Genomic DNA, 26020 nt, shown 5'->3' on the forward strand with positions numbered 1-26020 from the left:
CAGGACATGTCAGGTGAATGCAGAAGCAGCGGGGCTGCAACTTACAGGAGGCTAGAGGTCTTGGTTTGAGTTCAAGATCAGAAGACTACATGCCAGAGGCACCAGCCCCTATACCCCAGGACTAGAAGTGATTATAAAAACTAAATTATTGCCAAAAAAATGCACAGGCAAAGGAGAAAGAATGCAACCATAGAGAGCTACTATGAGAATAGAGAAGACTGAGGTTCAACTTCAGAAGAAGATACTACAGCAAAGAAACCCACTTCTACCCCAAAGAGTAACATCAAATGGTCACCTGCCCAAAAAGAATTCATTGAAGAACTTAAAAAAAGACTTAAAAAAAAAACAAATGAGAGAGATTGAGGGAAAACTAAGAAAAATAAGAATAACACAAGAAAAACAAGAAAATTATGAAAAGAAAGTCAACCAATTAGAAAAGGAGATTTAGAATCTTTTTTTCTTTTTTCTTTTTTTTTGGTGAGGCAATCATGGTTAAGTGACTTGCCTAGGGTCACACAGCCAGTAAGTATCATGTGTCTGAGGCCAGATTTGAACTCAGGTTCTCCTGACTCTAGGGCCAGTGCTCTATTCACTGTACTATCTAGTTACCCTGTGGTCCAGAATCTTAAGGAAGAAAATGACTCCTTGAAAATCAGAATTGGAGAGGGAAGTGGAGGGACTAAGGGACGGGAGGAGAGGAGATCCTGGGAGTCTGGAAAGGGAGACGCCACCAGCACCACTGCTCTGCAGCAGGGGAGCCCTGGAGGTTGCCCCTCGGACTGGGTCCAATCATCCTCCACACCACCCCTCCTTGGTCCTGGGAGCCATGCGTAGCTTCAGGCAGCGCTTTCAGAGGTTCCTGGAGCAGAAAAACATTATCACCAATGTCCTGGGGAAACAGAGGAGGTCCCTGGTATCAAAAAGTACTACCGGGCTATAGGTTCCATTGCCTTCCTGGCCCTCTATCTCATATTTGGCTATAGTGCCTCCCTGCTCTGCAATTTCATCAGATTCATCTACCCAGCACATGCCTCTATCAAGGCCACTGAAAGCCCTAACAAAGAAGATGATACCATCCGGCTAACCTACTGGGTGGTATATAGCATATTTGGCCTGGCTGAGTTTTTCTCTGACATCTTCCTTTTCTGGTTCCCTACTATTATGCAGGGAAGTGTGCCTTCTTACTATAGTGTATGCTTCTGGTGGCCTATAATGGCTCCCAGATCCTGTATCATCACCTGATCTGCCCCATCTTCCTGAGGCACCAGGCTTCCATGGACAGCCTGGTGACTGACCTAAATGGACAAGCCCTGGACACAGCAGCCAATTTGACCTGGGAAGCAACCAAGGCAGGCACGATTCACATCCAGAAGAATAAGTGAAGAGATCACTCCTGAGCCAGAGGTTTCGAATGACCAGACACCCTTCTCCCAGACCCCTCACCATCAAGGGATCCTGGCCCATTTCTAAGCAGCTAACCCCTCCCAGTTGTATGTCTCCAACCAACTCTACCCTCTTGGGTTTTAGGGCAGTAGAGAAGTCTCCCCAGGCTGGGAGGGAGTATGGATATGGGGAGACTTCTGTCCATTTAGGTTCTACCAGAACCTGCTAAGGGCCCTGCTGGCACTCAGACTGTTCTAGTATATTAACCATCTGCCTCTGGCCCCCTCCACCACATTGGCCTCCCACAGGACTCTTGTGTTCTGGCTATTCCAACTGCCCATGTATTTAAAAAAAAAAAGTCCCACACAGGCCAAACTTGCTTGACCTCAAAAAAAAAAATCAGAATTGGGCCAGAGGAAACCAGTAAAGTTATAAGAGATGAAGAAATTTTTTAAAAAAGTATATAAAATATAAAACCTGTGTCTAAGATTGATATTAGTAATTAGGTAGCTTATAAGAAAGATTGGGATAGACCTGAGTATGATACAACTTCAAACAGCAAAACCATTCAACAACAGCTAAAAGAGTAATTATCTTTTACAAATGAGGTGCAAGAGGAAGAACTGATACAGAGGAATTAGATGGGGAAGGGAGGCTGTTAGTTCTGGCAACCTACTTTCATCAGGAATGGCGTTAAGAGGGCAAAATACATATACATTTAGGAGAATATAAAAGTATTCTAAATTTAGAAAGAAATAAAACTCTAAGGGGATAGGGAGGGGGGAGAGGATAAAGGAGGGATCTTTAGAGGGGAGGGTGAGGGTTAAAATTTAAGGGAATGGGAGGATAAGGGAGGGACTGCTGGAGTGAGGGTAGGTTAAGTAAGTAAGGAGGGTAAGGTAACAGGTAGAAGTAGAGGAATTAGGAGAGGAAGAAAAGAGATATGCACAAACATAAAAACAAAGATTAGGATTTCCCTCTTAGGGAAAGGATATGTTTACGTATGTATGTATGTACGTACATATATGTATATATCAATACCTATATATAAATATATCTATACTCAAAAGTAGCCTTGGGGTGGTAGGTAGGGGAGAGAAAGGGGGAAAAAGAACAAAGTAAAAAGTATATAGCAGAGAACAAAAGAAAACCTATAAGGAAGCAAAGAAAATATGGACAGCTTTCAACATAATGCACAATATTTAATATGCAGGCTTTCTTGAAATGAAGAGTTATTGCTATATATTTTGAATCCTCTCCTATGTTCTGCTGTGCACACAACATGATTTTTCTTTTCTTTTAATGTTTGCTTACAATGTTCTTATAATGTTTTCTTTCTCTTTGCTTATTACATATTTAAGTTTTAGCATTTGTTTAAAATTTTTAAAAAATTTGAAATAAGGGGGAACCACCAATGAATTATAATAATAATGATAATGACAATAATAGCTCACATTTATACAGCACCTTCTATGAGCCTGGAACTGTGCTAAGACATTTACAAATACTGTCTCATTTGATCCTCACAATCCTGGAAGGCAGATGCTATCATTATCCACATTTTACTATTGAAAAAACTAGCACAAATAGAAGTTAACTTGTACAAAGACACATAGCTAGTAACTGTCTACAGTCACATTTGAACTCAGGTTTCTCTGACTCCAGGCCAGCACTTTGTCCACTATATTACCTAGATTCCTTGGTAGTAGAAGCTAGGAATTTGTACATAACTTTAAGGTTTGCAAAGTGCTTTAAAAATATTTTAAAAACTCATTTTATCTTTACAATAATCTTGGGAAGTCAATGCTATTATTATCCCTATTTTACAGATGTAGAAATTGACACAGACATGTTAAGTAACTTGCCCAGGGTCACTCAACTACTAAGTATATAAGGCCAAATTTGAACTCAAGCCTTCCTGTAACCAGACCCAACACTCCATCTGCCACACCAATTAGCTGCCTCAAGAGACAAGGTAGCAAAGATCAGCACAATATGAGAAAAAGCACTTTTATAATATAGCTTTTTCAATATTGAGCAAGTTGCCATGTAAAGCAGCAAGCTTTCCATTATCAGAAGTATTTAAGAAGAGCCTTGATGATCATATGTTAGAAATAATGTAGAGATCTTTCTGACTCTAAGTGGGAAGTTAGACTAGATTATATCAAAGATTCCTCCCAACTCTAACAAAAACAAAACAGAACAACAACAAAGGCAACTTTCTCTTAGCTCTGTCACTTCTCAGGCTTTAATTTTCTTTTCCTCCATGCCTTTACTGCCAAACTTTCTGAAAGTGCAACTAGATGGCACAGTGGATAGCCTGTTGGACTTGCAGTCAGGAAGACCTGAATTCAAATTCTGCCTCTGACACTTACTCAGAAAGTTACTTAACATCTACCTGCTTTAATTTCCTCATAGGTAAAAGGAGATAATAATAGCACGTACCTCACACGGTTGTGAGGATCAAATGAGCTAATACACTGAAAGTGCTTTGCCACTTTACTATGTGTGTGACCTTGGGTAAGTCACAACCTCTCTCTGTCTGAGGCACTTCATATGCAAAATGATCACGTAGATGTCTTTAAATTATCCTTCTAGCTCTAAATCTATACTCCAACCTAGTAGCTGACAATTTGTCACAGTAATATGCAACACTACAATTATGGCATATCTATGTCATTTAGTATTCTCTGTCTGACTCATTTGTCTTATAATGACTTATGAGTAGAAAGAAAGTTTAGAGGACGAGTGAGTGAGTGATACACAACTAAGAAAAGTGACTTGAGATGGTAAATGTAGAACCAGACAAGCTTGGCTATGCAGTGAGCCATGATCCATGGTCCAGGGGTGTGTGTGTGTGTGCGTGTGTGTGTGTGTGTGTGTGTGTGTGTGTGTGTGTGTTAGACTAATAGAAGTCTGGGTCCTAATGCGCTCCCCTATTCAGCATACATACAGGGAGCTAGTGGATAACTAGCAGTGGATAGGGCACTGGGCTTAGAGTTAAGAAGATCTGAGTTCAAATCCGGCTTCAGACACTTATTAGCTGTGTGACCCTGGTCAAGTAACTTAATTCCTATTTAGCTCAATTTGGCATCTGTAAAGTGGGGACACACCAGAGAAGGAAATGGAAAACCATTTTAACATCTTTGTTGCCAAGAAAATTCCACGGACAAAAAATCCATGGGATCACATAGAGTTGGACATGATTAAACGAATGAACAACAACACAGCATACATATGAGCACAGAGAGCAGCAAGAGATGCTGTTAGACAGGGCCTCATACCACTGGTTAGCTCCTCTTGCTCTTTCTAACCTCTCTCAATCAAGTCATGCTGATTCACAAACTTCAAAGCACCCAATGCTAAAAATCTCTGTCACTCATGGTCACTAAGTTTACTCTACTGCAATGCTAAATTTCTATCCATACTTCTAACACATTCAGACCAGTTTTGAATTACTCCATGACCAACTTGAGACTGTGGCTAGGTCATGATGCCCCTGGAAAGGTCAAAAAAATAAATGGCAGCTGGAAATTCATGAAGGTCCAGCACATCAGCTGCACATCCTTTCTCAATATCCTGAACTTAAGGCACTGGAATGTTTAACATAAAAGGCTAATCTGACCTCACAGGCATCTCTTAAACTTGATGGGATGTGCTTATGATCAGTGTAACAATGGAAGGATAAGCCATCACATGAAATGAGTCATGGGTTAGCATTATAAAACAATAAACTATATTCCTATATACTTTGCTTAATCAAAACTGGAGAGCTAGATAGGTAGTAAAGAACATATTGTTCAACTCCATTCTACAAACGAGGAATCTGAGGACCAGAGAGGTTAATGATTTCCCTAGGTTAGCCCAGGATGCAACTTTCTGCACAGCTAGAATTTGAACATACTCTGATTCCAAATGCAGTACTCATTTCGTTGCATTACCTGTACTATTCCACGGCTTGATTTAATTAACTCAACAATATCCATCATTAGGAGAATTAGAAGTTTCTCTACAGCTCAGGGAAATTTTTTTCCATTAAGACTTAGTGTTTTAGGGACATCCTCCATGGTATACCATGAGTGATCATTTCCAGGTCAGTTGTTTTACCAATGAGGTATTTCACATTTTCATCTATTTTTTCATTCTTTTGTTTCTGTTTAACTGATTCTTGCTCTCTTACAGAGTCATTAGCTTCCATTTGCCCAATTCTAATTTTTAACAAATTGTCTTCTTCTATTAGATTTTGAACCTCCTTCCCCATTTGGCCAATTGTATTTTTTAGGCACTTGTTTTCTACAATGTATTTTTTTCCAGTTGGCCAATTGTATTTTTTAAGGACTTGTTTTCTACAGTTAATTTTTGTCCTTTTTCTAAGCTATTAACTCTCTCTTGCATACCTCTCATTTCTTTTCCCATTTTTTTTCTTCTACCTCTTTCATTAGACTTTTAAAATCCTTCTTGAGCTCTTGTAAGAAGGCTTTTTGGTCTTCAGACCAGTTCATATTTTCTTTTGAGGTTGTAGATGTGGGTTTGTTGACAATGTTGTCTTCTTCAGAATTTCTGCCTTCATCTCCACTGTTCTCATAATATGAATCTATGGTACGTTTCTTTTTGCTCATGGTGTTTGCTTATTTCCTGGCCTTTAAAGAGACTGAGCTCTCCTGCTGGGGAGCAGAGGGCACTGACTCAAGCTTCCTGTGTTGGGAGCCTAGGGCCTGGTCACTGGCTTTGCGTGCTGGGGCCTCCGATGCTGGCAGTTGGAGGCTGTAGGGTTCTGGCCGCTTACCTGGTGTTGGGCTGGAATCAGCAACACTGGAATTCTAGGGGTAGGATTAGGTAGTGTCCTGGAGATTTCCTGCTCACCTGAGCCTTTCCTTCCTTTTGCTTTTTTCCTGCTCCTCTCAGATAGATGTTGCAGAATGTTTATCTGCCTGGGCCCCTTGGAGCACTGCTTCCCTTAGTTTTGCTGAGGCAGTGGGAGACCCGGCTGCTGTAGAATGCTGGGGCATTTGGTGGTTTTCCAACCTGGTTTCCACCAGTTCCCCTGCCCTCACTAAGGCACTCCATGGTCCAGGTGGTGGTGTTTGCTGCTGCACCACCTGGGTTTCAGGATCTCCTCTTGGTATGCTGAGGTGGAGCTTCCTGCTAGCTTGCTGGGATGCCTCCCATTCCATACTGCTCCCTCTCCCCTACAGCAAGAGGGGCTTTTCCCGTTAATCCCTCAAGCTACCTGGGCTACTGGACTGCTGTACCCCATCTTTCTTCTGGTTCAGCTGTTCCAGGGTTTTTCCTGGAGTGGATATTTTCTGGGCTTTCAGAGGTTGCAGTGGATAACCTTGACATCTTCAATGTCTGACAAAACTCTAAACGCTCCACAGCACCTGCTTCATCCACCTTCATGGCTGTTGGAACAAACTGTTCTCATTCACCCATTCTGCCAGGGGAAGTCTTCACATGCGTGGAGTAGACATCCTCCTAATTCACCAATGGGTCTGAGGCCTGTCATTACCCTCAACCTGGTTTTTAGCTTGTCTGCTGAGATGATTTCTGGGGTGTGGCTGCTGTGCATGCTATAGCTTCTTGAAGACACAAGTGAAAGTTGAGAGAAAGGTAGAAGCCCTGAAATGGGCTTGGCAAATCCTTACACCAGAGATGACAGTCCTCCTGAACACTCCAGACACCCCATAGCTTGGAGTAGGTTGCCTCTGATGTCCCTTCCAACTTTGCTATCTATCCTCATAAACAACAACAAAAGATGATATTAAATGCTGATGTGGAATCAGAAAGCAACTATATATTTATCACAATAATTAAAGTGTTACTATACTAATCATGCAAATTTGCTTTGGTCTTCCTTTAAAAGTACAACTTTTAAGAATGTTACTAATTTATTTAATAGTAAAATAGTTAAAAGCTAATTTGTATCACGTAACAGTTAGGTTGAATTTTCTAATTCAAATGTCAGTAAATAATAACAAAAACTCACATTCACATAAGGTTAACAAAGTTTTCCTTATAGCAAATCTGCAGGGTTCGTAGTACATCAACTTCATTTTAGAGCTAAAGAAACAGAGGCACAGAGATGGTCACACAGCTGGTAAATGCCAGAGCAGGGACTCAAACCTCAGTCTTGGACTCTAAGCCCAAGGTTCTTTCCATAATGTTGCAAAATAAATTTTCCTTGTTACTAATAACTGTACTTTAAAATCCTAAAATGGTGTATTTCTAAAGATGCCTTCCCAGAGAAGATCATAAGATCACTGATTTAGATCTAGGAGGGGACCTTATTTTACAGGTGACGAAACCCAGGATAATCAATCGGGACTTTATAGATCCTTCTATAAAGAACAAAAACATTTTAATTGTTTATTATCTAGGTTAATGTAGGATCACTTGAGTATTCACCTGGGTTTTAGTTCAATCTCTGTCACTTGGATAAACTATAATTTCTCTGAGACAAAACTCTCCTTATCTGTAATGATATCTGCTCTGTGTGCTTTATTGGGCTGTGAGGAACAAACTATGATAGCATAAAATCCTCAAATAAACTAATAAGTGCTATACAAATGCAGTATTATTATGATTAATAATAATTATATGAATGAGAAACAAGAATGACATTAATAAAATAAATTCACAGATAAGCATCAAACCTTCCAGTAGGCAAAAGTGTCAATATGCTTCAACTGTATTTCTGCCTCATTAGAGATCTTTCAGCAAAAACTGAATTGCCACCTAATGGGAATATTGTAGATTACAGATTCTTGCTCAGATATTAGTCAGTCTAGATATGATTAATCAGCCTCCAAGGTCCCTTCCAATTCTGATATTCTGTGAAGTACTTATTAAGTATCTACCATGTGGGAGACACTCTGTCAGATGCTGAGGAAGATGCAAGGGGATATAGTTTCTGCCCTCATGGAACGTACAATCTAGAATAGGAATTAAAACATGTGTACAAGTAACTATAATAAAAGATAAAATGGGGGTGAAAGTGTAGCAAGAGAGATATAAATGTTGTTAGTTCAAAGAAAGAAGAGATAATTTCTAATTAGGGTGTTGTGTGTTGTTCATCTTCATTCTCAAAGAGGACCAATGACATCAGGAGGGTATGTCTTGACTTGCAAGTGAACTGGATTTAAGTAAGACAGAGTTGTGCAAAGTCATCAGCCCCACTCTCTCCTCCAGATCCCTGAATGAAAAGTATGTTAGTGACCAAGAGAACTTAACAGGGATATGGGATGTGTCTCAGCTGTGGGCTCTGACAAGGAAGCCAGATATTCTTCTGTCCTCAATTCCTTTGGTTTCTTTCTCAATTTAAGGGCAGTTATCATTTAGATTTTGGAAATTTTCTTCTATTAATTCAAGGTTGGCATCATCAGCTGACAAGTGATACAATGCAAAGTTCAAGAATAATGAAACAAAGAGGTGAGGGAAGCTATCTCTATGTCTGTAATAGTGTATTATGAACAGTGAAACTTTCTTATGGAGTCAGTAAGAAATTGTTGAGTTCCTATTATGTGCCTAGCTGGATGTGGAAACAAATTAGAAAATGTGACCTCCTCACCTCATTGAATTTACAGTACTAGTTTGGAAGACAAGATCTATTGATGAACTTGTTATTGAAGGCAAAGATATCCCCTTTGGGGTTCTTTTCTTTTTTTCTGGCTCTCCTTTCCAAAAAAAGGGTCATTTTTAGTTTTTTTTCTCTTAGTCTTCCATTTTATTTCAGTCTGTGGACTTTATATCACCTTCACTTCTAAATATATTCCTTCTTCCTCCTTTCTCCTGCCTTGTAACAAACAATAAAAAGAAAGGAGAAAAAGCAGTTCAGAAAAACTAGTCAATATATATCATCAATAACTGTATTGCTGGAACCCAGTATTCCACACCAATAGGTTCCCACCTCTATAAAGAAGGGGAGAGGTGAATTTTCTGAACTTTAAAGTGGTGCTTAGTTATTATTGCAATGTTTAATTTCCTTTCTTTGGTTCTTGGCATTTATGTGATTGTAGTCATTGTGTCTATGGTTTTCCTTATTCTACTACTTCATTTGGCAGTTCATCAGTCTTCCTGTGTTTCTCTGTATTCTTCTGATGGCATAATAATTTCTGCTGTCTTCATGTACCACCATCTGTTTAGCCAATCCCCAGCTGATTCACTTGAACTTTATTTACTGTTCTTTTTTTACTTCCAAACACGCTACTTGAAATATTTTGTTCTATATAAGACTACCTCAAGTTAGATGCCTGGTAGTGAGATTTCTAAATAACAGTGTGATTATCTTTTTCAGGATAGGATATCCATCAAAGAAAACTTCATAGAAGATGGAGCATACAAACCAAGCCTTGAAAAACTGCTAAGAATTGAATCTTTAATCAGGAAACTAAAGACGCAATCAAGCTTATATTGAATTTCACGTTGCAAAAAGTTATGAAAATGGTTGAAAGGAGGCAAGAAGCTTGCTAGCCAGTCTTAACACTTGACTTAGTTTAAGGTTAGAGTTTCAAGGTGTTGTGGTTGGGGAAATATTGTAATTCTTTTTTTTTTTTTTGAGTTTGGGATAACCCAAAAGCATGGTTTTTACTCACTGTTCATGAAAGAGAATAGAATCCAATGAACTGATTTTTTATAAATTTCCTGTATCTATGATTTCAAGTTTAAAACTAAAAACACTTTTTAAAAGTTAAAAAAAAAACCCTAAGACAAGTAGATCTTTTGCTTCTGGCAAAGGGGAACTAACAGTAGTCAAAAATTTTTGGAAAACCCTGACTTAGACACTTCATTATTAGTGCCATACAGACATTTAGTGATTCACTTTTGATATTACCACTCAGCGTAAATATTACTTAATTTAAAATACTCCCGTGATTTCTGTATGGGGAGGCTGAAATTGTGTAAAATACAGAAGATAATTTTAACTTCTCACCAAAATAAACATTCCAGTCACCAACCCAGAGGGTTGACAGCTGCTAAGTAATGCATTGTCATGCCAGATGGAAGATCACAGTTGTGGGAAGTGAAACAGAGATCATCGGAACTGACACTATGGTATCTGATCTTAACAAAAAAAAAAAGTCTGTTTAATCAGCTGTTGAAATAATTTTCATAATCACCGCCAACATTACTAAGACAATTAAGAACTCTAAAAACTGCCATACATGGTGGGGTTTTTTTGGAGTGGGAGCAGTGGTTTTGTTTTAAGTTTTTTGGTTTCACACATTTTACAGAATTGTTCACGTAATGCTGAGTTACAAGTAAATCTGCAGACTCATGGCTGATTATGAGTTCCTGCACTATGCATCTTGTGCTTAAAAAGTATGTACTTATGAAAGAATGACACTGCTATTAAAAATGTTTGCAAAGGAAAGATGAACTCTCTGGAGTGCATGTGACACATACTCTTTCACCCCTCCTATTCAATCTGTTGCCAGGTCTTAGGGATTCTACCTTCCCATCTCTGGTATGTTCTACTTTCCTATCTCCCTTATTCCCTTTTGACACTGCCATCTCCCTGGTACAGGCCCTCATTGTTTCATATCCAGACTATTACAATAGTCTTCTAATTGGGCTCTCTAACTTAAGTCTCTCTTCACTGTAGTCAATCCTTCACTCAGATGTCATATTAATCTCTATAAAATGCAGGTCTGACCATGACATAGCCAATGAGTGAATTTGTTTTGTTTAACTTATTTGATACAAGGGAGAACTTTTATTTGTTGGAGGGAGAAGGTTTTAAGGGGAATGAGTGAGTAGTTATAGTAACACCAAAAAAAGGAAAAAAATGTCAATGAAACATTTTTTAAAGATACTCAGAAGGAAGTCCAGAAGGTGACAGACAAGCAGGGAAGTTTTATCACTACTGTGTTAAATTTAATATTTAACATTAAAATTAATTTAACATAAAAATTTTAAAAAGATGTATGCCATGGAATTTGACAATTTTATACACAATACAGATATTATTTGAATACAGAAATGTTCATATTTGCTAATGCTTTTATGGTGATAATAAAAAAGGGAATGAATTTTTAAAAAAAAAGTTCTGCCAAATTAAACTCATTTCCTTTCTTGAAAGGGTTACTAAACTGGAGATGAGGATTAAAGTAAGACCACAGATACAGTTTATCTAGATTTTTAGCAAAGCTGCTAATAAAGAATTTCATACTATTTGAGTAGAAATGTAGACTAGACAACAATAAAATTAAATAAAGTAAGAACTGGCTGACAGCACTCAGAATGGGCAATAATTGTTCAAATGAATGTGGTAAGATGTCTCTAGTGAGGCAGTTAGCTGGCTCAGTGGATAGAGTGGCCTAGAATCAGGAAGATCTGCGTATTAATCTGAACTTAGACACTTAATAGCTGTGGGACCCTGAGCAAGCCACATAACCTCTGTTTGCCTTAATCCACTGGAGGAGAAAATTGTAAACCACTCCAATACCTTTGCCAAGAAAACCCAATGGACAATATGGTCCACAGGGTCATGAAGAGTTGAACACAACTGAACAACAAGATGTCTCCAGTAGAGGACTCTAGGGATTTGGCCCTCTGCTATTTAATATTTCTATCAATGATTAGACAACAGTATAGATGGCATGATTATCAAATTTGCAGAAGACAATAAACTGAGTTTGGTAGCTAAAACCCTGAATGACTGTCAGTATCCAAAAACATTTTGACAGGCCCTTGCCTCCTTATTGTGTCACTCATCTTTTGAGTCTCTTGACCCCTTATGATACTGCCAATCTTGCCCTGTCAAGCCTCAAACTTCAATTATTCCCACCATTCACAGCCTTCACTCCTACATACATGCTGTTGAACAAAGTTGGAGAAAATCACAAAACTATGATGACTAGATCTACAACAAACTTATGTTACATAACCACAACTGGACCCTCACTATTGCAAGACAATTCTTTTACACTTCTCTAATTAACTTATTCTACTCACTTCAGCAGTTCTTTTGAACTTTTTCATCCCTCCACAAAACTGTCATGGACTCCCCACATACACATCCTCTCAGCTGAGAATCTTTCCTCATATTTTACTGAGAAAAAGCTGAGGCCATTCACTGAAAACCCCATCTTCTCCTATCCTCCTCATCTAACCTCACCCTTATGCTTTCCACCACTTTCTCCTCCTTTACCCTTGTCTGACATGAAGAAGTGTCTCTACTCTTTGCCAAGGAAAATCCTTCCGCATGTACAAGTAATCCCATTCTATCCCTTCTTCTCTGGCAAACTGTCCCCTACATCATCCCTATGCTCTCACTTATGTTCAGTTTTTACACATCCACTGGTTGCTACCCTATTGCCTACAAACACGTACATGTCTTTTCTATCCTCAAAAAACCCTCACCTCATCCTTCCATCCCTACTGTCATCTCTCTTTTGTGGCTAAACTTCCATCCCCACTGTCATCTCTCTTTTGTGGCTAAACTTGAGAATTCCATCTACAATAGGTGCCTCCATGTCCTCTCCTCTCACTCCATTCACACTCTACATTCTGGCTTCTGACCTCATCATTCAATTGAAACTGCTCTCTCCAAAGTTACCAGTGATCTCTTTATTGTCAAGTCTAACTGCCTTCAATTCTCATTTTTTTTATTGACTCTGTAGCTTCTAACACTTTTGAATACTTTTGTCTCCTTGATACCCTCTTTTCTCTGAGTTTCTGTGAAACCACTCTGTCTTAGTTCTTGTCTTACCTCTCTGACTGATCCTCAGTCTTGGTTGCTGGATCTTGATTCAAGTAACCTCCGCTAAAGGTGGGTGTTCCCTAGGGAGCTGTCCCTCTCCTCTTCTTTTATACTATTTTACTTGGTGATCTCCTCAGCTTCCATGATTTCATTTACCATTTCTATGCTAAGGATTACCAAATCTTACCTAGCCCTAACCTCCAGGCTCACATCTCCAAATGCCTATTCAACATCTCAAACTAGATATCTTCTAGACATCTTAAATTCAACATGTCCAAAATTGAACTAATTATTTTTCCCCCTAAACCTTACCACCTTACAAACTTTCCTATCACTGTCAAGAGAACCATCATTCTTTCAGTCACCAAAGCTACACATCACAGTCAACATCTCACTGTCTCTCACCCCTCCTATCCTATCTGTTGCCAGGTCTTATGGATTCTACCTCAGATGACATAGCCTCCCTGGCCACCCTTTCCAGAACTGGCTGCACCTTCACTCATTCTTTTCAGGTAATTGGTTAAAGTGGGGGAGTTATTATACTCTTTACTCCCAGATGCCACTTCCAGGTTCTCTGCTTTCCTTTCTTATTCAGTAACCTCTCTTACTCTGAGGGTCATGTTATCCATATCTACCACTCAATCAAGAATCCTGGTAACTATAGTTTACAGAACCCCAAGTCACTCCACTTCCTTCCTCAATGAATTCAATAGCTGGCTTATAATTTTTCTCTCCTCCCCAACTCCTGCCCTCATACTAGGGGACTTCAATATACAAATTGATTCTCCCTCAAATACCCCAACCACCCAATTAGAATCCACGTATCCAACCATAATCTGTTGGCTTTTCACTTCTCTGTCAGTCTTCTCTTACATAATCCTGCTCTTCATCTTTACTGTGACCTCCAATCCCTTAATCCCTCAATCCTCTCCCAGGCCATCTCCCCTTCATTAGCCACTTTCTCCTCTTCTCCTCATCTTGACCCATTGATGAACCAATTCAATACTGTCCTTCTCTCTTGAATCCCTAACCTCCTTATAATACCACCAATTAGGCCCAGCCAAGCTCCAGTCTGAGATCACTCTGAATATCTCCCACCTTTGATCCTATACACATGCTGCTGAATGAAGACAGAGAAAATCATGTTTTTGTTTCATTCAGATAAGGTACACTATAAAGTGATGCAACTAGGCCATTAGTGCTACTAGGCAATCCTACTATACTTCCATTAGCAACTCATTATCCCCTTTTCTACAGCAGTACTTCCAAACCTTTTCATGCCTCCTTAAGCCTCCTATGGTTCCCTGATCCTCTCAGAAGAGAACTTTGCCTCACATTTTACAGGAAAAATTGAGACCACTTGCCATGAACTCCCTCTTCCATCCTCTTCCTCATTTCCTATCACTCAGATGCCTTCTGTCACATTCTCCTCCTTTACCCAATTCACATGATGAAGTGGCCTTACTCTTTACCAAGGCTAACCCTTCTAATTATTTAAATGATCCCATTCCAACCCATGTTCTTCAACAGACTGCCCCCTCTGTCACTCCCTCTCTTTCACTTATTTCCAGGCTCCCTGTCTCTTGGCTCATTTCCTACTGCTTACAAATATGCCCAAGTCTCTCCTATCCTGAAAAACCTTCACTTGATCCTTCCATCTCTGCTAACTATTGTCTTATTTCTCTTCTGCCCTTTCTAGCTAAACTTCAAAAAGACCTTCTGCAATAGGTACCTCCACTTCCTCTCATTCTTTTCTTAACCCCTTACAATATGGCTTCTGATCTTATAATTTCACTCAAACTGCTCCCTCCAAAGTTAACAATAATCTCTTAGCTGCCAAATTCAATGGCTTTATCTCAGTCCTCATTCTCCTTTGCATCTTTACAGTCACTGATACTGTTGACCACTCTCTTCTCCTTGATACTCTCTTCTCCTTGATACTCTCTTCTCTCTAGATTTTTGGAACACCACTCTCTTTTGGTTTTTTCCAGTCTGACTGCTCCTTCTCAGTCTCCTTAACTGGATCCTCTTCGAGATCATTCCCTCTAACTGAAGGTATCCCTCCAAATTGTGTCCTGGGTCCTTTTCTTTTCTCCCTCCATACTATTTCATGGATTTAATTTATCATCTCTATGCCAATGATAATCAAGTCTACTGTCCTGCCCCAAACTCTCTGCTGATATCCAATATTGCATCTCCAACTGCCTTTTAGAAATCTTGAACTGGATGTCCAACAGACATCTTAAACTCAACATGTCCAAAATGAAACTCATCTTGTTCCTAAAAACAACCCTCCCTGCTACATGCCCTATTACTGTTGAGGGCTCTCATTCCCTCAGGCTTACAACTTTAGAGTCATCCCAGACTCCTTACTATCTTTCTCACCCCTAACCAAGCTGCTGCCAAGGCCTGTCAATTTCACCTCTGCAACATCTCTCAAATACTTCCTCTTTTCTCCTCTGACACCTCCACCACTTTGGTGCAGGTCCTCATCACCTCACACCTTGATTAAGGCAACAGCCTCTACAACTTCATTGATTCCATCTATAATCAATAAGTAATTTATTATAATGTTATTTATTATTTCCATAATATCAATGTAATATATAATAGTAATAATATTATTTATTAATAGAACATATTTTATCTTATAATATAACTTATAATAATTATAGATTATATAATTGTATGTGTATATAAATGCATGTAAATCCAATTGGACATATGATTTCAGTACTGTGAGGTACTCTCAATAAGAAAACTTCCTCCACCAATGCAAATCACTCAGCAAGTTATATTCTTAGAGAACAGCCTTAAGTACCGAGAGGATAAGTGACTTGACGTAAGTTAGTTTACGTCAAAGACAGAATTTGAAATGATACTTTCTTGATTTTATCCACTACACCAACTACTTTTGTCACATATATTTTACAAGAAAATACTTTTGTATTTTGTATAAAATGTGATCTTACCCACAAAGATCATATAGGACAATTCTTTATTAGTAACTGTTTCAATGATTTAATATAAAGGAATCTCTCCCCAGAAGAATCATACAATCTAATATATTACTTTCTTAGAGTAAAAAAAGGACATCTAGAATTGTACCTGAAATAATTATGGCAAAGAAGTTTTATTTTTTGGATAAAGAAAATATTTCCTGTCCAAAAGAATTTGACAGGCTTTAGCTTATTCCAAATAAAGAAAAATGTGCATCAAAATCTATTATTTACTCGCTAAGAGTTAAATCCTTAAATGAACTTACTAACTTACAGAATGTAAATCCCTTCCTTTTCTCTTACTATCCCTGACCTATGAGCATTCAAACACACAACGTTTTAATTATTTAATGTCAGCAAATGTGTATTCCCCCATTCTTACCAACTAGTCATGGTCCAAAAGCAAAGAACTATACACATACCAAAAGAGCTACACTGAAATTCTAGCTATATACCACACTGCTTCTCTCTCTCTCTCTCTCTCTCTCTCTCTCTCTCTCTCTCTCTCTCTCTCTCTGTCTGTCTGTCTCTCTGTCTCTCTCTCTAATGCACAAGTTACTGGAAATGTCAAATAAGTCTGCTGTTGACAAGCCAAAAGTAATTTTCAAACTACTTATTATTTAAAAAAACCTATTTTCTAGATAATAACAATTCGCTAGATATAATTCAAAACACAGAAATTAAACATACTACTTAGCTGATCATAATAGGAAAAAAAAAAAACAGGCCAACCACTAAGAAAATTTTGGCTTTTGGAATAACTTGACATTCTTGAGACTTATACTACACAATGGTATGCTTTGATTATGTTAGAATTAAATATAAAGATCACCTGATGGGTTTCTGGGGGCAGACCCAAGATGGCAGAGCAGAGAAGCACTCAGCTAAGCTCTCCCAACATTATCCTCCAAATAACTTTAAAATAGTGCCTGAAATTGAATTTTGGAGTAGTAAAGCCAACAAAAGGATATAGTTAGAAATTCTTCCAGCTCAAGACAACACAGGAGTTTGGAAAGAGAGTTCTGTGACACAGGGGAGGAGACTACCCCAGAGCCCACATGGATTAAATACCAATGGTGGGATTAAGTGGTGGTGACAGAGGCAGCAGCAGCTTCAGGAGCTCTCAAGCCAACGAAAGTAAGGGGACCTGGCAACTAGTCAGAAAGATATTAGAAATGGAAGCAGCACCAAATGTTGTTTGGCAGCTCCATTGCCTATACCCATTTCTGGGGGATAGTTTAAGGCAAATAAGCATATTCAATCAAGAGGAAGGGGGAACCCTAAAAGGCAACAGTTTGGCAATTTCATTGCCTATATCTACTTCTGGGTCATAGCTCAAAAGCAGAGGAGCATTTTCTATTAAGAGGGAGTGGAGGAGAGGAAAGAGCAGATGCCACCGAGTCATCAAGAAACAATAAAACAAAGTGAAAAGAATGAAAAAAAAATAGAAGAAAATGTGAAATATCTTAGTGGAAAAATAACTGGCCTGGAAAACAGATTAAGAGATAATTTAAGAATTATTAAACTACCTGAAAGCCATGATCAAAGAAAGGGCCTAGATATCATATTTGAATAACTTATCAAGGAAAACTGCCCTGATATTCTAGAACCAGAGGGTAAAAGCAAAAAGGGAAAGAATCCACATATCACCTCCTGAAAGAGATCACCAAATAAAAACTCCCAGGCCAAATTCCAGAGCTCCTAGGTCAAGGAGAAAATAATGCAAGCAACCAGAGAGAAACAATTCAGATATCTTGGAACCACAATCAGGATTGCACAAGATTTAGCAGCTACCATGTTAAAAGAACAGAGGGCTGGGAATATGATATGCCAGAAAGCAAAAAAGCTGGGATTAAAACTAAAAGTACATACCCAGAAAAGACTAAGTGTAATCTTTCAGGGGAAAAAAGAATTATTTCATGAAATAGAGGGCTGAACTAGAGCTGAACAGAATATGTGAATTTCAAATACAATACTCATGAGAAACACAAAAAAGTAAATACGAAAGAGAAATCATAAGAGATTCAAGGTTAAACTTTATGATAAGATGATACATGCATTTCCTAAGGACTTTATCATTATTAGGACAGGCAGAAGGATTCTATATAGAAATGTAGGGTATAAGTCAGTTGATTATATTGGGATGGTGTAAAAAAAAAAAGGGAGGAGGCATAGGTGAGAAAAAGAGAAGCCTTACAAGAAGGGTGAAGGGAGAAAGAGAATAGTAAATTATTCCACATAGAAAAGGTGAACAAGGAGGAGCTTTAAACAGTAGAGGAGAAAATGGGAAGCAGGAGAGCAGTGGCAATGCTTTAACATCATTCACATCTAAATCAATCCAAAAAGGGAAAGTATATGAATATATACTCAATCAGTAATAGAAATCTATCTTATCCAACAAGAAAGTTAGAGGGGAATAATGAAAGAGAAAGGGAGGTAAAGGAGGTGATAAAAAAGAGGTTAGATAAAAGAAGGCAGAAATCAGAAGAAAAACAGACTTTTGAGGAGAGACAAGATAAAAGGAAGAAAGAGAAAGATAAATAGAAGAAAACAGAATGGAAGGAAATGCACAGTTAGTTATTACAACTGTGAATGTGAATGGGAAGAATTCACTCATAAAATGGAATCAGAGAGCAGAATAGATTAAAAACCAGAATCCAACAATCGCTTACAAAATACACACATGAAACATGGTGACACACAGAGAGTAAAAATAAAAATTTATTATGAATCAGCTAAAGTTAAAAAGGGCAGGGGAAACAAACATGATCTCAAGATAAAGCAAAAGTAAAAATAGACTTAATTAAAAGAGGTAAGCTGAAAAACTACATTTTGCTAAAAGGAACAACAGACAATGAATTAACATTAACACTATACTTATATATGTATGTGTGTATATATATATACATGTGTATATATATTGTATATATGTATTCTTGTGTATATATATATATATGTGCGTGTATGTGTGTGTGTCTGTATATTCCAAATGGCATAGCATCCAAATTCTTAAAAGAACAGTTAAATGAATTATAATTACAATTACTAAACAGTAAAACTATACTAGTGGGAGACCTCAATCTAACCATAAAATAAATAAGAAATTTAAGGAGTGTTTAAGGAGTTGATATGACAGACTTCTGGAAAAAAACTCAATGGGAAGAGAAAGGAGCATACCTTATACATGGCACCTTCACAAAAAATGACCATATGTTAGGACATAAAAACTTCACAACCAAATACAAAAGAGCAGAGATAGCAAATGCACACCTTTCAGACCATAATGCAATAAAAATTATATTTAATAAAGGGCTATGGAAGCACAGTTTAAAAGCTAATTATAGAAACTAAATAATCTAATCATAAAGAATGAGCGGGTCAAAGAACAAATCATAGAAATAACCAATTATTTCATTAAAGAGAATGACAACATTCCAAAGCAGTACTTAGGGGAAAAGTTGTATCTCTAAAAGCATACATCAATAAACAGAGGAAAAGCTGATCAATGAATTGGGCATACAATTAAAGGAAAAAAAAACAAGAAAAAAATCAGTCAATAAAATCGAAAGAAAACAATTTGAACTAATAAATAAAAGTAGCAGCTGGGTTTATGAAAAAAACGAACAAAATAGTTAAGGCATTGCTTAGTTTGATTTTTTAAAAAAAGGAAAACCAAATTACCAGAATCAAAAATGAAAAGGGTAAATGCATCACCAATAAAAATGAAACTAAAGCAATTATTAGGAATTATTTTGCCCAATTGTATGCCAGTAAAACTGACAATCTAAGTGAAATGGATCAATATTTATAAAAATATAAACTGCCCTGATTAACCAAAAAGGAAATAGACTACTTAAATTACCCTATCTCAGAACAAGAAATTAAATTTGCCAAATTGAGCTCCCCAAGAAAAAAAAAACTGAGGACCAGATAGATTCACAAGTGAATTCTACCTATTTAAGGAACAATTATACCTAATACTATATACAATATTTGAAAAAAATAGGTAAAGGAGTCCTACCAAATTCCTTTTTATAACACAAAAAAAGGTTTTGATACCTAAACCAGGGAGAACAAAAACCAATTTCCTTAATGAATACTGATGCCAATTTTTAAAAAAAAATAAAACACTAGCAAGGAAATTACAGCAATATATCCCAAGGATCATACACTATGACCAGGTAGGATTTATACCAGGAATGCAATGCTGGTTCTCTATTAGGAAAGCTATCAGCATAACTGAACATGTCAATAAAAATAACAATAAAAATCATATGATTATATCATAGATGCAGAAAAAGCCTTTGACAAAATACAATACTCATTCCTATTTAAAACACTAGAAAGCAAAGCAATCAATGGAACCTTTCTTAAAATGAAAAGTTTTATCTATCTAAAACCAAGAACAAACATTATCTGTAATTGGGATAAACTTAAAGCCTTCCCAATAAGATCAGGAGTGAAGCAAGATGTCCATTATCACCTCTATTATTCAATATTGTTCTAGAAATGCTAGGTATAGCAATGACAAGAATAAAGAAATTGGAGGAATTAGAATAGGCAATGAGAAACAAAACTATCACTCTTTGCAGATGATATGATTGTATACTTCATGAACCTTAGACAATCAACTAAAAAATTAGCTGACACAGTAAACTTCAGCAAAGTTGCAGGAAATAAAATAAATTCACACAAATCATCAGCACTTTTATAAACTGCCAACAAAACTCATCAGGAAGACACTGAAAGAGAAACTCCATTTTAAATGACTACAAAAAAACATAAAGGCAGCTGGCTGGGTGGTACAGTGAATAGAGCACTAGGTGTGGAATCAGGAAGATGAGTTCATATATGGCCTCAGATATTTACTAGCTATGTGACCCTGGGCAAGTCACTTAACCCTGTTTGCCTCAGTTTCCTTGTCTATAAATTGAGCTGGAGAAGGTAATGGCAAACCAGTCAAGTATCTCTGAAAAGAAAACACCAAATAGGGTCATTAACTGAAAACAACTGAATAACAACAAGAGGCAACAGAAAATACTTAGGAGTCTACCAGTCAAGACAAACCCAGGAACCATATGAACACAACTACAAAACATTTTTTCACACAGATAAAGTCAGATCTAAGTTACTGGTAAAATACCAATTGTTAATAGATGGGACAAGCCAATATAATAAAAATGAGAATTCTACCTAAGTTAATCTACTTATTCAGTGCCACAACAAACTACCAAAAATTTATTTTATAGAGCTAGAAAAAATAACAACAAAATTCATCTGGAAGAACAAAAGGTCAAGAATATTAAGGGAACTAATGACAAATTATGAAGGTGGACTTGTAGTTTTGAATTTCAAACTGTATTACAAAGTGGTAATCATCAAAACAATCTGGTACTAGCTAAGAAATATATTAGTAGATCAATGGAATAGATTAGGAACACAATATAAAGTAGTCAGCAACCACAGTAATTTGGTGTTTGATAAACTCAGATACATGTTTTAGGGGTAAGAACTCAACTTTTGACAAAAATTGCTGGGAAAACTGGAAAGCAGTTTGGCAGAAACTAGGCTCACACCATATAGCAAGATAAGTACAAAATGGATAAATGATTTAGACATAAAGGGTGATATCATAAGTAAATTAGGTGAGCATGGAAAAATGTACCTGTCAGATCTATGGAAAAGGGGAGAGGAGTTTTTGATTAAACAACAGGCAGAGATTATGGGAAATAAAACATAATTCTGATTACATGAAATTAAAAAACTTTTGCGCAAACAAAATTAATGTAGTCAAAATTAGAAGGAAAATAGGAAATTGGAGAAAATTTTGCGATAGCTTCCTCTGAAAAAGGCCTCATTTCTCAACTATATAGGGAACTGGGTCAAATTTATAATAATAAGAGCCATTCCCCAATTAAAAAATGGTCAAAGAACATGAACAGGCAGTTTGCAGAGGGAAAAAAAAATCAAAGCTTTTAATAGTCACATGAAAAAATGCTCTAAATCACTACTAATTAGAGAAATGCAAATTCAAGCAGCTCTGAGATACCATCTCATACCTATCAGATTACCTAACATGACACAAAAGGAAAATGAAAAATGCTGGAGGGGATGTGGAAAAATTGGGACACTAATGCACAACTGCTGTAGCTGTGAACCAGTTCAGTGATTCTGGAGAACAATTTGGAACTATGCCAAATGTCCTATAAAACTATGCAACCCTTTGACATAAAAATACCACTACTAAGTCTGAGAGATCAAAGGAAAGGGAAAAGGACCTATCTGAACAAAAATATCCATAGTAGCTCTTTTCGTGGTGGCAAAGAACTGAAAATTAAGGTGCTGCCTATCAATTGGGGAATGGCTGAATAAGCTGTGGTATATGATTGTGATGGAATATTAGTGTGTTATAAGAAATGACAAGGAGGATCGTTTCAGAAAAATCTGGGAAAACTTCTATGAACTGACACAAAGTGAAATGCAGAACCAGAATATTGTACACAGTAACAGCAGTATTTTTTGCTTTGCTTTTTTTGTGTGAGATGTTCAATTTTTCTCTCATTTTAGTTTTTCTATTATATGTAAAACAATTATTTAAATTTTTAAATTTTTTCTTTTAAAAAAATAATTTAATATTTTCCCCAATTACATGTAAAAACAATTTGTAACAGTTGGGTTTGTTTTAATTTTGAGTTTCAAACTGTCTCCCTTCTACCCCTCCCCCCATTGAGAAGGCAAGCAATTTGATATTGATTATACATGTGTAGTCATATTTCCATGTTAGTTATGTTGTGAAAGAAAATAGAAAAAAAAAACCAAGAAAAATAAAGTAAAAAAAGTATGTTTTGATCTGCATTCAGATCAATTCAGATCAGAACTCCATCAGTTCTTTCTCTGGAGAGAGATAGCATTTTTCATTATACGTCCTTCAGAACTGTCTTAGATCACTGTATTACCGAGAATAATTAAGTGATTCATATTTGATCATCATACAATATTGCTGCTACTGTATATAATGTTCTTCTGGTTCTGCTCATTTCTTTTTGCATCAGTTTATGTAAGTCTTTTCCAGGTTTTTCTGAGAACATGTCATTGTTCATTTCTTACAGCACAACAGTATTACACAAAAATCATATACAACAATTAGTTCAGCCATTCCTCTATTGATGGGCATCTCCTCAATTTCTAATTCTTTGCCACAACTAAAAGAAAAGCTATGAATATTATTGTACACATAGGTACTTTTCCTTTTTTTTAAATCTCTTTGGGATACAGACCTAGCAGAAGGACTGCTTGATCAAAGAGTTTTATAGCCCTTTGGGCATAGTTCCAAATTGCTCTACAGAATGGTTGAATAAGTATACCATTTCACCAGCAGTGCATTAGCGTCTCAATTTTCTAATATCCTCACCAACATCTGTCATTTTCTTTTTCTGGCGTATTAGCCAATCTAATATGTGTGGGGTGGTATCTCAGAGTTGTTTTAATTTCCATTTCTCAATCAATAGTGATTTAGTGCATATTTATATGACTTTAGATAGCTTTGATTACTTTGTCTGAAAACTGCCTGTTTATATCCTTTAACCATTTATCAACTGAGGAATGGCTCTTATTTCTACAAATTTGACTCAGTTCTCTATATATTTGAGAAAGAAGGTCTTTATCAAAGAAACTTGCTATAAATTTTTTCACAGTTATGATTAGTAAGCATTTTCCTCTACTCTATTTTCCCCATTTACCCTACTCTCTCTTCTTTTACCCTGTCCATTCTCAAAAATGTTTGGCTTCTGATTTTTATCTCACCTCCAATCCGCCCTCCTTTCTATCAGCCCCCCTCCTTTCTCTTATTCCCTTCCTCTCCTATTTTCTTGTATGGCAAGATAGATTTCTATATCCAACTGAGTATGTATGTTATTCTCTCTTTGAGTCAATTCTGATGAGAGTAAGGTTCACATGCTCCCCACCCCCTATGTCCCCCATCTTCTCCTCTACTGTAAAAGCTCTTTCATGCCTCTTGTATGTCAGACAATTTACCCCATTCTACCTCTCCCTTTCCCCTTCTCCCAGTGCATTCCTCTTTCTTACCCCTTATTTTTTTTTAGATATTATCCCATCATATTCGACTCACACACATGCACTCTGTTTATATACACTCCTTCCAACTCCCCTAATAGTGGGAAAGTTCTTAGGAGTTACAATTATCATTTTCCCATGTGGGAATGTAAGTTTAACCTTATTGAATCCCTTATAATTTCTTTTTCCTATTTACTTTTTTATGCTTCTCTTGAGGCTTGATTTTGAAAGTCAAATTTTCTATTCAGCTCTGGTCTTTTCACCAGGCATGCTTGAAAGTTCTCTATTTCATTGACTATCCATTTTTTCCCTTGAAGGATTATACTCAGTTTTGCTAGGTAGGTGATTCTTGGTTGGAATCCTAGCTCATTTGCCCTCTGGAACAACATATTCCAAACCTTCCAAGCCTTTAATGTAGAAACTGCTAAATCTTGTGTTATCCTGACTGTAGCTACAAAATATTGAATTGTTTCTTTTTTGGCTGCTTGCAATATTTTTTCCTTGAACTGGGAGCTCTGGAATTTAGCTATAATATTCCTGATAGTTTTCATTTTAATATTTTTTTTTTCAGGAGGTGATATATGGATTCTTTCCCTCTCTATTTTACCTTCTGGTTTTAGAATATCTGGGCAGTTTTCCTTGATAATGTCTTGAAGGATGATATGTAGGCTGTTTTTGTGACCATGGCTTTCAGATAATACTGTAATTCTTAAATTACTTCTCCTGTTTTCCAGGTCAGTTGTTTTTCCAATGAGATATTTCACATTTTCCTCTATTTTTCATTCTTTTGATTTTATTTTATTTTTTCTTGATGTCTCATAAAGTCATTAGCTTCCACTTGCCCAATTCTAATTTTTAAGGAATTATTTTCTTCAGTGAGCTTTTGTATCTCCTTTTCCATTTGGCCAATTCTGCTTTTCAAGGCATTTTTCTCTTCACTGGATTTTTGTGCCTTTTTTTTTAAACCATTTGGCCTTTTCTGTTTATTAAGGTCTTATTTTCTTAAGTATTTTTTGTGCCTCCTTTACCAAACTGTTGACTCTTTTTTTCATGATTTTCTTGAATCATTCTCATTTCTCTTCCTAATTTTTCCTCTTTGCCTCTTACTTGATTTTTTAAAAATCCCTTTTGAACTCTTCCACAGCCTGAGACTAATTCATATTTTTCTCTTAGGTTTTAGATATAGCAATTTTGACTTTGTGGGGCTCTGCTTTCAGAGTATAGGGGAAACTGTCCTAAGCTTCAGGATTTTGTGTAGCTATTTCAGAGATAACTCTGGGGACCTGTAAGTTTTTGGTTCTTCCAAGGTGGTATGATCTAGGAAGAGGTGTGTTTACTAGTCTCCTGGCCTGTGCTCCAGTCTATGAGTAAACAGAAGCACTCTTTTCCATCCTGGAACTGGGACCAGCATCCCAGCTCCCCACAACCACAGGCTCTGGTGTGTTAGTGCCCCTCTTCACCCTGGGTCTGTGACTCAGATTCAAATGTGGGAAATGCAACAGAGCTCTGCTCCAGGTGCCAGTAAAGGGACCTGTAGTTTCCTTCTAGTCAGGTTATCTGACCCCCTTACCGTCTGTGAGCTACGAGGTCTGGAAACGGTCCCTGCCATCACCAATTCAGTTGCCTCCAGTGCCTAGTGATGGTTTGCTGGGGCTTGGCCTGTGCTGGATTGTGCTCCACTCTCATCCTGGTGCAACAGAGCTTTCCTGCCGACCTTCTAAGTTGTCTTGGAATATAAAACTATTTCATCCCACCCTTTTGTGAGTTCTTCTAATCCAGAATCAGTTTTGATGGATTATTTAAAGTTTTTGGAGGGGCTTGGGGAATAGCTCAGGCATAATTATATGTGAAAGCAATTTTAATA

At 37.2% G+C, this 26020-nt stretch overlaps 1 protein-coding gene and 1 pseudogene across 5 annotated transcripts in view; one reads left to right on the plus strand and one right to left on the minus strand.

Annotated features, from left to right (window-relative positions):
* The window catches only part of SLX4IP (SLX4 interacting protein), a 265690-nt gene that overhangs the window by 206055 nt on the left and 33615 nt on the right, over positions 1-26020 (minus strand). The window lies entirely within an intron of this gene.
* On the plus strand, positions 827-1382 carry LOC110210331 (receptor expression-enhancing protein 6 pseudogene; annotated as a pseudogene).

The sequence above is a fragment of the Phascolarctos cinereus genome, unplaced genomic scaffold (genome assembly GCF_003287225.1).
Source record: "Phascolarctos cinereus isolate Bilbo 61053 unplaced genomic scaffold, phaCin_HiC Scaffold_2;HRSCAF=192, whole genome shotgun sequence".
Lineage (NCBI taxonomy): Eukaryota > Metazoa > Chordata > Mammalia > Diprotodontia > Phascolarctidae > Phascolarctos > Phascolarctos cinereus.